This window comes from Mytilus californianus, unplaced genomic scaffold, assembly GCF_021869535.1.
Source record: "Mytilus californianus isolate M0D057914Y unplaced genomic scaffold, xbMytCali1.0.p SCAF_2, whole genome shotgun sequence".
Taxonomy (NCBI): domain Eukaryota; kingdom Metazoa; phylum Mollusca; class Bivalvia; order Mytilida; family Mytilidae; genus Mytilus; species Mytilus californianus.
This window is the reverse complement of record NW_026262668.1, coordinates 35,259,420-35,274,558: the sequence shown is the minus strand read 5'-3', so window position 1 is coordinate 35,274,558 and position 15,139 is coordinate 35,259,420.

Here is a 15,139-nt window from a genome sequence, read left to right as displayed (position 1 = left end):
GAACAAGATGATATATATATAGGTCATATATATATTAGGGATGTCAACTCGGTGACAAATTACTAATCGAGTACTCGTTGGTTTTACCTAACAATACAAGAGAACTCGTCCTGATAATATCTTCAAAAATAAAACCCGATTTACCATTGGTTGTTCGCTGTCTAGTGAATGTTATACCTTAGATATATTATCATATGGACTAGACCACAGTCCAAGAAATTATATGTCATTATTAATTGCTCATTAACTACATTCATTCATTAGATAGAAATTAGTCTAATCAATAATTTAATTATTACATAATGAATACAATATAAATTCAAACCAGATCAAACAACAGTAACATTTTTACCCATTTACAAAGGTGTGACGATTAGAAATCACTGATGCTATCTCAAGAAATTGAATTTGATAAAAAGAAGAAAACAATGATGAATCTTCAAACAGGAAACCGATTAGTCGAGTATCATTTTGGTTTTCGATACTCGGTACTACCAGAAGCTCCATTACTCTAGTAATGGACTTCTGGTACTACTGAGCGATACTCGAGTATTCGAGTACTCGTTCGTCGACATCCCTAATTATATATTGTAAGGTACATGCATCATCGGTAATTTTTTGTTTTGTAGGCAATGCATAAGATCGTTTCTATCTGCACTTTTCATAAAGCCGATGTACGAAATCTACATGGCAAAGCATCGGTCGCTTTAAAAATGTATAGACCTAATAGAAATACAAATGTAAAACTCATATTGTTTCAGTCCGCTATATGGCGGGAAGAAAAGTTTACATTGACTACAAAAAAATTTGACATTTCCGGTTTGGAAAAATAAATTGTTTATATATTTTCCTAAACCATTTTTATCAGATGAGCATCAAATTAAAGGAAGATATTGCTGAGCAACCCCAAATTCCAATTAAGATATAAAACACCGATACTAGTATCTGACAGCAAGGGCTTTACCTTACGGAACTGTCAAGACAGCGAATTCCCACTAGAATCGTGGTGCATCTCTGTTGCAAAAACATCAGATCTGGTTGACTTGATTAGCACAGAATTTCAAAAGTAATCAAGACATTATCACATCATTATTTACCTTAGGTCAGGAACCTATGATTTTACCATAAAAGAGGGGAAATTTATGAGACTAAGACACCAAAGTTATAAAACTGTAAATACCATACTAAGAGAATACGAAAGAGCAATACACATTGTTGAGCAACATCCAAGTGCCGAGATAAACTTTGTGGATTGTCCCATATTGTCAATCACCAAGTACAATAAGTTCAAAAGACATAAACAACCTGCATCATTTAAAGTTGAAGACTTCCAAGTAACAAAACAGATTCAGAAGCTTAACTCTGAAATCATAGACCTAAACCAGCAATTAAATAAGAACACCATAAAAGCAAATACTTCATCAGAGGCAGAAAAATAAAAAGAGGCGGCTACAGAAAGTCAATCAACATCTCAATCAACAAAAAAGACGGTCTTCACCCAGGAAACTTACTTAGCCTTGCCATCACCAAACAACTATTGCTTGACACCTACAGTGAATGTTACAACGCAATATAAGAATCAGAATTTGTCCAACTAAAAGTCGAAGAAGCAGAGCTATTGAAATTATTCTAGCACCAAGACGAAAATACTGTAGTGAGTGTTTAGGTGAGTTTATCTTATCAATCTTTACTACACCGTATTAATACAGAGTCAAAAAACTAGTGCTGTAGAATATATTCAGTAAATAACATCAGCATTAAATATCAACTTTAACTTTCAAAATGCGACTTGTCACAATTTTATCATCATTGCAAGTACCATTAAGAACATGAAAAATGCAGCTAGGACAAACATTGAAGATGAAGAGGTACAAATAAAACAGAATATAACCGTAAACAGCTTATTAACAAAAATAAATAGACTAAAATCACCAAGAGCTTATCCATTTAAATGTAAATCAGTGACATCATATTTACTGCTCATACTATTAGCAAATGCAAATGATGTAAATCCAAACCCAGGACCAACACATAATGACAGCACTATATACCCATGTGGAACATGTGACCAGCCTGTAACATGGGACGACAGAGCCACAAAATGCGATACATGTGACCAATGGTTTCGTATCAACTGCCAAGATATTCACAGTAAAACCTATAACTACCTTGTGGATGATAAAAACACCTCTGTGCGATGGGATTGTATCATTTGTGACAATCAAAACTACAATTCCCTATGTTATGGTTCAACAGCTATTTAAACAAACAATAGCTTTAACATATAACTAGATGGTACGCTTCATATGAGTACAGCATCCCAACAAGAATTTGTAAAATCAAAACACACATCAACTCCAAAGAGAGAAAAACAAGAAACTAGAAACAAACCATTTATACCATTAAGGATCCTAAATGTGAACTGTCAGTCCATCAGAAATAAACAACACCAAGTCCAAAAATCTTATAGATAGTACAAAGCCAGACGTAATGATAATGACTGAAACTTTGTTGGATTCATCAATCACCAACAGCCAAATATTCCCACCAGAATATAACATCTATCGCAAGGACAGAAAGGAAAATAAAACTGGGGGTGGAGTCCTTATCGCCATACACAACAAGTTTCTAAGCACTGAAATACCAGAACTAGACACTAACTGTGAAATAATATGGGCACGAATACAACAAAAAGGCACACAAGACCTTTACATATGCTCATATTATAATCCTAGAACATCTAACAAAGAGAGCCTCTCTGAATTTGAAACAGCTGTTACTAGAGCTTCACAAAATAATTGGGGGGGGGGGGGGGGGGGTGACTTCAACCTACCAGGATGGAATTGGACAAACAAAACAGTACGCCAAGGAACCCAGCATTCAGACCAACACTACCAGCTTACAGATATTCTTGATGACAATGGATTAACTCAACTAGTTCAAGAGGCTTCTAGAAATAAAAACACTTTAGACCTTCTTATCACCAACTGTCCTAGTAAAATGATGAGACTTGATGTCATTCCCCCAGGAATTTCAGACCATGATATTGTGTATGCAGAAATGAACACCAATCCAATGACAAACCACCAAAAGCCAAGAAATCCAAATTTATAGAAGAGCTAAATGGGACAGCATAAAAGAAGATATGAATTTGCTTTATAATAAGATTTAAAAAGAAAGCCTGAACAAGAAGACACACATCAATATACTCTGGAACATGTTCAAGGAAGACCTAGAAAGCAGTTCTAACCAGCATATACCTTCCAAAATATGCAAGACTAAAGACAAAAACCCATGGATAACCCAGGAAATCAAAAAACTTATGAGGCGAAGAGACAGAGCCTATAAAAAAGAAAAAGAAATCAAACCATGCTACTGGTATTAAAAGATTTAAACAACTGAAACAAACCATCCAAAGAAAATCAAGACAAGCCTATTGGAAGTATATAGAGGACATAATAACTCCAGAAGATAACGAGGACATTCGTTCACCAACAAAAAGATTCTGGACCTATATCAAACACAAGAAAAGTGATAAAAATGGAGAAGCACCACTTAGAAAAAATGGGAAATTAGAAACTGGTCCAATAAATAAAGCAAATATACTAAATGATCAATTCTAATCCGTCTTCTCCGCTGCATGTCCCATTTGTAAAAGAGATTTTGAAAAGAAAAAAACTCATGACAGATCTTCCAGAAAACTATCCAAACAGCGAACAAATAATCATTACAAATAATGGTGTGGAAAAACAACTGAAAAATCTTAAACCACACAAAGCTGCTGGACCAGACAACATCAAACAAATGATTCTGAAAGAACTAGCCAGTGAAATTGTTCCGATCTTAACCATCATATACAATTTTTCAATGGAGAAAGGAAAGATACCTGATGATTTGCGAACTGCAAATGTCACTCCGGCATATCAGAAAGGCTGGAAATACATAGCAGCTAACTATAGGCCAATATCCCTAACATGTATCTGATGCAAAATAATAGAACACATAGTCACCAGTAACACCATGAAACATGCAGAGGTAAATAACATCCTATGCCCACTACAACATGGCTTCAGGAGTAAAAGATCATGCGAAACACAACTCCTTGAATGTATCGATGACATCACAAAAAATCTGGAAAACGGAAAACAATCAGATCTGCTAATACTGGAATTTTCAAAAGCTTTTGACAAGGTGTCCCACAGTTTACTCCTGCATAAACTACATCATTATGGCATTCGAAGTAAAACAAACAAATGGATAAAGGAATTTCTCACCAACAGAACCCAAGTAGTAGTTGTTGAAGGCGAAACATCAGACAAAGTGAAAGTAGAATTCGGAGAGACTGTTTGCGGACGATACCGTGGTCTATTTGACCATTTCCTCAGACAACGACTGCCATGAACTCCAAGAAGACCTGGACAAACTGGCAAGATGGGAAAAACTTTGGAAAATGGAGTCCCATCCTGAAAAATGCAGCGTCCTCACAGTCACAAAAAAAGAAAAAGCCAATCAAGTGGGACTACAAACTCCACGGCCATACTCTGGAGTATGAAACATCGACTAAATACCTAGGCTGCACAATTGCAAATGATCTAGATTGGGGAGAGCACATTAACAACATCACAGGAAAAGCCAGCCGAAGCCTTGGTTTCTTACACCGAAACCTCCACATTTGCTCAAAAACCCATCAAAGAGCATGCCTATAAAATATTAGTAAGACCGCAAATGGAATATGCCACGACAGTATGGGACCCATACCAACAAAACCACATAGATGAAATTGAAAAGGTACAAAGACGAGCTGCACGATATGTAACCAGCAGACATAGAAATAGATCAAGTGTCAGCAACATGATAACTGAATTAGGATGGAAAAGCTTACAAACAAGACGAACAGAATATCGACTCATCATGTGTTAAAAAATAACAAATGACCTTGTAGCCATAGACAAGAGTAAAAACCTACAAAATCCAACAAGAAGCTCTAACCGGACAGGGCATCATACTTACCTGTTACAGCCAGCCACCAAAGACTGTAGGAAATGGTCCTTCTTCGTGAACACCGTCAAGGATTGGAACAAACTGCCTCCAGTTATCGCCACAGCTGTCTCTTGAGATATTTAAGTCTCAAGTGACCAAAACCTCAACCTAAATCAACTGAACAATTTGTTTTTAACCTGTTTTTAATCATGCGCAACTTGCCAGAATATTCATCATGTTGAATGTGGGCAGTATTTGGAAGAAGAAGATGTCTACATTATCAGAATAAGATCCTTGCGAAAATGTTCTTTAACTGTAAGCACGCTTTCAAAAATGTCAGTTTAACTGTTTTGTTTACTTCCAATATATTAGATTTCGATGGGTTTTTTACGAACTGATTGAATGGTTCAATTGTTTCTGTAAACCCTATGCTATTGTCAAGATAAATAAAGATGGAGGCTGGGTAAAAACCAAAAAAAGCTATTCCTGCCACAAATATAGAATAAAAGTACGTTTGTGAAGTTCTTGTGCACATTGTTTAGCTTAATCATGCAGATAGCTATCGTCTGCCTTATAATGGTGTGTACATTTGCTGCACTTCATCCTGATCAGAATGAACTTAATTTACATCAAATATCGATGATGCATCACGAGATAGTTATGATGCTACAATGTGATAAACGCAAACTGTGTTTTATTTTGCAGATATTGTAGAAAAAAAACACAAAGTTTTTGTGTTTTGTCACAAATCGAGCCACTATAGTACAACATGCGTCAGTATTTGCGTTGACTCTATGAAATATAAATTAGAACAGTAAAAACAACGTTCTGAAGAGAACTGCAATCTGAAAAATAGAGGCGAAAGGCACTAAATGGACAATCAATCTCATAAGCCGAAAATAAACATACAACGCCATGGCTAAAAAAGGAAAAAAAGACAAACAGACAAACAACAGTAAACAAAACACAACATAGAAAAATAAAGACTTAGCAACACGAACCCCACCAAAAGCTGGGGGTGATCTCAGGCGCTCCGGAAGGGTAAGCAGATCCTGCTCCACATGTGGCACCCGTCGTTTTACTCATGCTAGTATAAACCCGGTGTTATGTCTAATTCGGTAGGTCACATTCGAGAAAAAGGGCATGGGATTGTAGTTACGACACTAAAGTGTTATGATTTTACTATTTTCAACAATTGTTAGACAATATGACTTGATTTTTTTTTGTTACAACTTTTAATAATCAACATTGTAGTGGAAAATTAATGATCTATATTAATCAGATGATTAAGAATTCATTCCTTTCTATACTCATTCTATAACATCTGATTAAGTGTTTTGAGAAATATTAAAGATTGTATGAGCATTCTTTCATACATTATTATCTTACAGTGTAACATACATTTTTACCTGTTGATTTTTTTTTTAATTATTGATACATAACGGATTTGATGCTGCCCTGAATTTATAGCCCCTTTTCTGTAACTTTTATTACGCCAATTGTCAAGATATAAAAAGAATGAGTGCAAAAACACTGGTTCAGTCCCGACAACCGAATAGATAAATGGTAGTCTTGAAAAAATAGTTCTTATATAGATATAAGAAGATGTGGTATGAGTGCCAATGAGACAACTCTCCATCCAAGTCAAAATTTATAAAAGTAAACCATTATAGGTCAAAGTACGGTCTTCAACACGGAGCCTTGGCTCACACCGAACAGTAAGCTATAAAGGGCCCCAAAAATTACCAGTGTGAAACCATTCAAACGGGAAAACCAACGGTCTAATCTATATAAAAAACGAGAAACGAGAAACACTTATGAACCACATCAATAAACGACAACTACTGAACATCAGATTCCTGACAGCGGGTTTAAACGTTTTAATGGTACCAAACCTTAACCCTTATGCATTGTTTATTTGAAAACACAAAGATTGCTATCGTATGCCTCCTAATAATGTTTACTGGTGCCACACTTGCTCCATTTGCAAATACACCAAAGACAATTTTTTTGCTCATTTTTGAGTGTTGGCATTTTAGATATCCCTGTTAACTTGAATTAAAGGACACAATCAAAACACAAAGGTCCCTGCAAAAAATTTACCCGAGTATCAGCAGAGACATATATACAATATATGTCTCTGGGTGAACAACCTCAAACATATTATGAATGAACCATATCGCACTATATTTTGGCACCATATAATTGAAAGATTAATAGTCATGAAATTACAATATTGTTAACAATATATAAAGGGCACAACAACCACATCTTCATATACAAAGCTAGCAACAAAATATATATTTTTGAAGTCAATTGATCATGACCACAGGGGTAGGGTGTTTTTCGCAGTCAGGATATAAAAAATTTCTCAAGTAAAACAGAAACATTCAGGTAACTTAACCTAGTTTTGCGTTTTGCCAGAGCAATTTGATATTAAAAGCTGCTAGTATTTTCACACATTGTCTCGTGTACCAATAAAACTTAAAATAAAAATTTTATGATTTTTTATTTCAGCATTTTTCTAATGCAGATATTATCTTTCCTTTTCATGTATTTTACATCTTGATCTTTTAATCCAGAATTATATTTGTCAGACTTGGTCACAAATACAACTGAAACTTGATTCACTTATAATTTTATTTGCAGCAGACATTTTCAAATACACAAAGCATAAGTATGAAAGCAGACCACTCTTTCAACATGCATAATAATGTGTGATAACTTGTGTAGATTCTTAACATGTGCCTTACATATCCATAAAAATATGTTTAAATACCCGAAATTTTCTTCCAAAGTTAATTAGTTTTTGTGAAAGTCTGAAATTCCATTAATATTCACACACACAAAAATGTGACGTTAATATATTCTTGCATGTTTTACAACTATATTGTGCCATGCTTAATTTTTTCCTTTAAATAATTCACTTTCTTTCTCCGGTTTAATATATGGTAAGTAAATTTGTGCTCCTAAAAAACTAAACATCTACCTACTATACAATGCATAAGTGTCAAATTTTCCAAACATTCATCTCAAAAAGGGAATCGCTCCTTCTGAGAAAAAAAACATTAATGGAATATTTGCTTAAAATCCTTTTTACTTTGTTTTCTATGATTTTATCTCACTTTTTACAGTAAAATAATATAAAGCTAAAATATCAATCAACATTGAAATAATTCAACCGTTTATAAATGAATTAGCTGAACAGATTTGGAAAGCTTTGACAGATTATATTGTACATACAATACAGTGTAATGAATGTATTGATAAATATTTATCAACTTTTACAGGACAAATTACTTATACTAAAATAATGGTGATTTTTTTTCTCTAGCAAAATATGAGATTTGACCTTCTTAATATGTGACGTATCTTAGAAGGCAGGCTCTAAGGACATTCAATTTAAGAGAATTATGTGGCTCCTACTGAAGAGTTGACACTTATAACAATTGCAAAGCAAACACATTCATTAAGTGTTAGAAAGTGCAGCACTTGCTGAATATTTTCATTCTCAAAACAATGCACAGCATTTATTTCATTTTATTCATATTAACCACTCATATTAATTGACAAAGATTTGTCTTTATCTAAGACAAGCTAAACAAGAGACCTCAAAACTGAGAGATAATCCCAGCATAAGTTATTTGCAGATTACCAAAGACCTTTCAGTCACTGCCAAGATGAAGAACAGCAATAAATATTAAATATGATAAGAACCGTTATCTGGCCATTGAAATCGGAAAAATTGTGATATTCTCCATTCCTTTCAATGATTGTTTGATTGAGAACTTGGGTGTGGTGAGAAACATGTTCTGAGAGAAATTTGACTGTACAAGTTTATTCTGTTAATTTTAGAAGAGGAATATATGTAGTTAGTTCATTATTAGAATTGTATGTAGTTAGAAAGAAACAACAAAAACACCTACACATAAGACTGTTTGAAAAGTTGTTACAATATTGCTGTGCTCAGAAAACATTCAAGATAATAAGAACATATAGACAGCTGGTAATGTATGATTTAGAATGAAGTTTCAATGATATTAATATGCAGATCTAACTATACTGACTAACTAATTTGTTCAATATTTCTCTACTTAAAGTATCTCTGTTTAATTATCACTCTATCACAAACATCTATAATATTACAAATAATATTTCATTTTAACTTGCAAATGAAATATAAATGCAAAACACTTAAACCTTCCTGAACAACTAGACTAATACATGTATGTAGAAAACTAAGAGATACAAGTTGCAATATTATATAAGTGGAAGATTTTGCGTTTACACTTGTTGAAAGGTATCTCAAACATTCACATAAAGGCAATTTTCTTAGTTTACAAGGTAACAGTACACTACTTTGGAAGTTAATCAACCATACACTCTACACTGCAAAAACCTACAATTCCTTGCATTCACTCAAATAATAAATACATCTTCACAAATACAGACAAAAATGGAGATATCTGTATTTCATAACATTTTAATCATTTTTCATCCTTAAAAAAAACATAAACATAATAAAGAAGAAAAAGGAAGAATATACCAGGAAACGTAAATTTTGGCAGCAATGCTTTTTTTTAAACTATTAGAACTAAATCAGCTGAGTTTGTAGACAGTAAAATGATTGTATGCCTGCTTGTGTCTAGTTAATCAAGACTTTTTTTATTAACAACTAAGGTAAACTTAGAAACTAAAATAAGTAACTGGTACCACATGGGCTCGTCTTTTTAACCACAAGATTTATTTGGTGAAAATTTTTTAATAAGTTATAAAATATTTTCTCTAATTTTAAGCAGATTTATCCTTTTCATAAAATATTGATTATTTTTTCAATTTACGTGGGTTTTTTTCAATCTCAATTATTCATTGGTCAAAATTCAATAATGACGTCAGATTTTCTTGCTTTCCTCTGAATTTTCTATTGTAATGTCATGAAAAAGGTGACCATGCCTGTTGATATAATGTAGAAAGAACACAGATTACTGAAAAAATTCTATATATCGTCTAAAAATCATTAGAGAAACATATTCTACCACTGAATCTCGTGCAATACGATATTTCTCTACTCTTTGACAGTTAAATTTTAAATATTTTAAAAGCTTGGCAAGCCTTGCTTTTTTAATTTGAAAATTTAACTGTCTCAAGTAGAGAAATATTGTGTCACATTTGATGCAGTAATAGAATCTATATATATAATAGTTTCATAGTCCAATTGTCAAACAAGCAAACTTTAACCCTTCACATTTTTAACATACTCAAGTGAATCATCTTTTAAGACCCAATTACAATTCAAATTAGTAAAATTTATCCTCTCACGATGACATATACAAGAGAAATACAGACACAAAATAAATATGTGTGCATAAACAAATGATGAAAATAGTATGTAAAATAAATTTATTTAAACATACAGAAAGCACTTGAAAGAATCTTTGGACGTAACATTTCTGGGACAGATATTGTAGAATTTCATGGCATATATAAATAAATAAATAATAAACAAAATAAAAACCAAAGCACATTTGATAAAGCATATAAACTGAGATCATAATTAACTATTAACAAAACATAAAAATAAACAATAGGCAAGAGACAGATCTGTTTGCACATGATCCAAAAATCTTATCCATAATTCAGTTCTGTGACAAATACATCAGAAGAGCATGCATGGATTAGTTTTACATTTGGGGAATAAATACACCATAACATGCAAGTAAGATTTTATGCATCATGTGTTTTTTGCATAGTGACAATCATTTCTATACAGCAGAAGTTTATTTTGCAATAGTAATCAAATATACAGTGATAGTTGTCTATCATAACATTTTTGGGACTGAAGTTTATGTTAAAATGAGACAGAGATTTAGTTTAAACAGGTCGGCACATATTCTTATTTTTATATAAATCAATTAAAAATATTCCACATATGTTCTAGATATCATTTCACACACAGCTTGCTAGTTCATGGCAAGTTTAATTCACTGTTATGAAAGAAATTACATTCAAGAAAAAACAAAAACAATCAATGTTAAAACATTAAACTACAGTACAATGTATTTAAACGATTTCTCAAAACCACCAGGAGAAGAACACCAATATGGCAAAATTTATTTCCTTTTTGGTTTTATGAATAATCTTATGTCTTTTTTAATGCACTGGACATTAAGCAACCAACAATCAATCAATCTTTTTTAATGTACATTGACTGCATTTTTCTTATAGTTCTAACAATTAATAACAAATGTCTCTGAATAATTTTTTTGGCTTACCATAGTTATATTGCCATATTTATCAGTACAGATATATTCATAATTGATGCCCCTCCCATAACACTTTGGTTAAGTGTTATTTTAAGCAGACACCCTATCAATAATGAACATTATTACATGTGTTGTACTTACTCACTTTTATGAATGCTATATTGAACATGAAGAAAGATAAAACTGTGTACCCATATTTTTTCATTTTATGGAAATAATTTTAAAAATGTCTAAATAAATCATATTCTTATACATTTAATGGAATTCTGGGAATACATGATATGGACTATGATTGTTCTGTTATAAGGAACTGCACAAAAAACTACCTCTGACCAAAACCATAACACTAACCCACTTGCCTAAGCGAAAGTGTACAATAAAACTTATGCATAAGTTCCGGAGGGACTCATGTAAAGTCTTATATTATCAATAGATCTTTTACTACTAGAACATCATGATTTTTGTTATACTGTGGAATCCCAAATGACTAGAAAACCCCATCAAATAGAACAGATTTTAATGGTCCTAATAAATATAAAACTTATAATGGTAATGCTTGCTCATTTTCCAAATAAACACACACAGCTTTTCCATACAAGGTTCTGAATGATTCATGAAGAGACTGTTCAAGAGTTTCATTTAGCAATATCAGAATAAAAAAAATTCGTAAGGGTTCCGCGGAACCCAGTGTCTCGCCTACTTTTTCTGTTAATCGCAGGCTCAACAAAAATGAGGAAGTAAATCAATAAAAATATTCCTCTTGATACTATCTTTTGATTGTAAGAAGTTTCTGTCCAAGTTTGGTAAAAATCTAGGATAGTTTATGAATCTAATAAATGTTTAAAAACTTTATCTGCAGACTGAATGTAATGTTAACTTGAAGAAAACAAAATTTCCTTCTAGATACTAGCATTTGATCATAAACAAGCTTCTGTTAAAGTTTGGTGCAAATCCAAAATAGTATAAGAAAGTTATTAAAATTTAAAAAACTTTAACCACAGAGTGAATGTGTTGTTTCCTGACAGGAAATCTAAGTCCATTTAAAAGTAAAATACGGAAAAAATTGATTTATTATTTTACAAAATTTCCTTCTAGATACTAGCTTTTGATCATAAACAAGCTTCTGTCCAAATTTGGTACAAATCCAAAATAGTATAAGAAAGTTATTAAAATTTTAAAAACTTTAACCACAGAGTGAATGTGTTGTTTCCTGGCAGAAAATCTAAGTCCATTTAAAAGTAAAATACGGAAAAAATGGATTTATTATTTTACAAAATTTCCTTCTGGATACTATCTTATGATCATAAACAAGCTTCTGTCCAAGTTTGGTAGAAACCCAGGATAGTTTAAGAAAGTTATTAAAATTTTAAAAACTTTAACCACAGAGTGAATGTAATATTTCCCGGCAGAAAAACTAAGTCCATTTATAAGTAAAATACGGAAAAAATGGAATTTTATTTTTACAAAATTTACTTCTGGATACTATCTTATGATCATAAACAAGCTTCTGTCCAAGTTTGGTAGAAATCCAAGGTAGTTTAAGAAAGTTATTAAAATTTCAAAAACTTTAACCACAGAGTGAATATTTGTGGACGCCGCCGACGACGACGACGCCGACGCCGACGGAATGTAGGATCGCTATGTCTCGCTTTTTCGACTAAAGTCGAAGGCTCGACAAAAAACCAACAAACTATTGGTGATTATCACTTAATCCTGCTTGCTAATTATTTTATGATAAAAATTACATTCAATGCAATTTTTCTAATAAAAAAATAATCATATTCCTTTATGCTATTCTTTTCTAAATATATCACGACCTTGCAAATTACTAACAGAGTTTTAGACTAATTAGAGGTCTGTTTTAAATCTTTTGATTTAATAAAGGATATTTTAGAAATTAACATTTTGACAACATAGAAAATAAAATGCTTCGCTGGGGTCGAGCTTGATACGACCGCAGAGGTCGAACCCTGAACAGTTGGGGCAAGTATGGACACAACATTCAAGCTTGATACAGCTCTGAATTTGGATTGTTATTAAATATTTGACACAGCATAGGTTTCTGACACAGAAAGAATGTGGTCTAAGAACTTGAATTTTTTTAATTTACCTATTATGGTCCAATGTCAAAAATCAAAATACATGGTTAGATTCAGCATATCAAAGAACCCCATATTTTCAATTTTTGTTGAAATCAAACATAGTTTAATTTTGGACCCCAACTTGGGCAAACTTGAAAACTGGGCCCATAATCAAAAATCTAAATACATGTTTAGATTCAGCATATCAAAGAACCCCAATAATTCAATTTTTGCTAAAATCAAACTAAGTTTAATTTTGGACCCTTTGGACCTTAATGTAGACCAATTTAAAAAACAGGACTTAAAATTAAAAATCTAAATACACGGTTAGATTTGGAATATCAAACATCCCCAATAATTCAATTTTTGATGAAATCAAACAAAGTTTAATTTGGACCCTTTTGACCTCAATATGAACCAATTTGATAGCGGGGCCCACAAATAAAAAATCTAAATTCATGGTTAGATTCAGCATATCAAAGAACCCCATATATTCAATTTTTGTTGAAATCAAAAAAAGTTTAATTTTGGACCCCAACTTGGACCAACTTGAAAACTGGGCCCATAATCAAAAATCTAAACACATGTTTAGATTTAGCATATCAAAGAACCCTAAGAATTCAATTTTTGTTAAAATCAAACTAAGTTTAATTTTGGACCCTTTGGACCTCAATGAAGACCAATTTTAAAAAATGGGACCCAAATTAAAAATCTAAAAACACGGTTAGATTTGGCATATCAAAGAACCCCAATAATTCAATTTTTGATGAAATCAAACAAAGTTTAATTTTAGACCCTTTTGACCTCAATATGAACCAATTTGATAGCAGGGCCCACAAATAAAAAATCTAAATACATGGTTAGATTCAGCATATCAAAGAACCTCATATATTCAATTTTTGTTGAAATCAAACAAAGTTTAATTTTGGACCCCAATTTGGACTAACTTGAAAACTGGGCCAATAATCAAAAATCTAAATACATGTTTAGATTCAGCATATCAAAGAACCCCATATATTCAATTTTTGTTGAAATCAAACAAAGTTTAAATACTGGACCCTATCTTGGACCAACTTGAAAACTGGGCCCATAATCAAAAATCTAAACACATGTTTAGATTTAGCATATCAAAGAACCCAAAGAATTCAATTTTTGTTAAAATCAAACTAAGTTTAATTTTGGACCCTTTGGACCTCAATGAAGACCAATTTTAAAAAATGGGACCTAAATTAAAAATCTAAAAACACGGTTAGATTTGGCATATCAAAGAACCCCAATAATTCAATTTTTGATGAAATCAAACAAAGTTTAATTTTAGACCCTTTTGACCTCAATATGAACCAATTTGATAGCGGGGCCCACAAATAAAAAAAATCTAAATACATGGTTAGATTCAGCATATCAAAGAACCTCATATATTCAATTTTTGTTGAAATCAAACAAAGTTTAATTTTGGACCCCAATTTGGACCAACTTGAAAACTGGGCCCATAATCAAAAATCTAAATACATGTTTAGATTCAGCATATCAAAGAACCCCATATATTCAATTTTTTGTTGAAATCAAACAAAGTTTAAATACTGGACCCTATCTTGGACCAACTTGAAAACTGGGCCCATAATCAAAAATCTAAACACATGTTTAGATTCAGCATATCAAAGAACCCCAAGAATTCAATTTTTGTTAAAATCAAACTAAGTTTAATTTTGGACCCTTTGGACCTCAATGTAGACCAATTTAAAAAACAGGACCCAAAATTAAAAATCTAAATACACGGTTAGATTTGGAATATCAAAGAACCCCAATAATTCAATT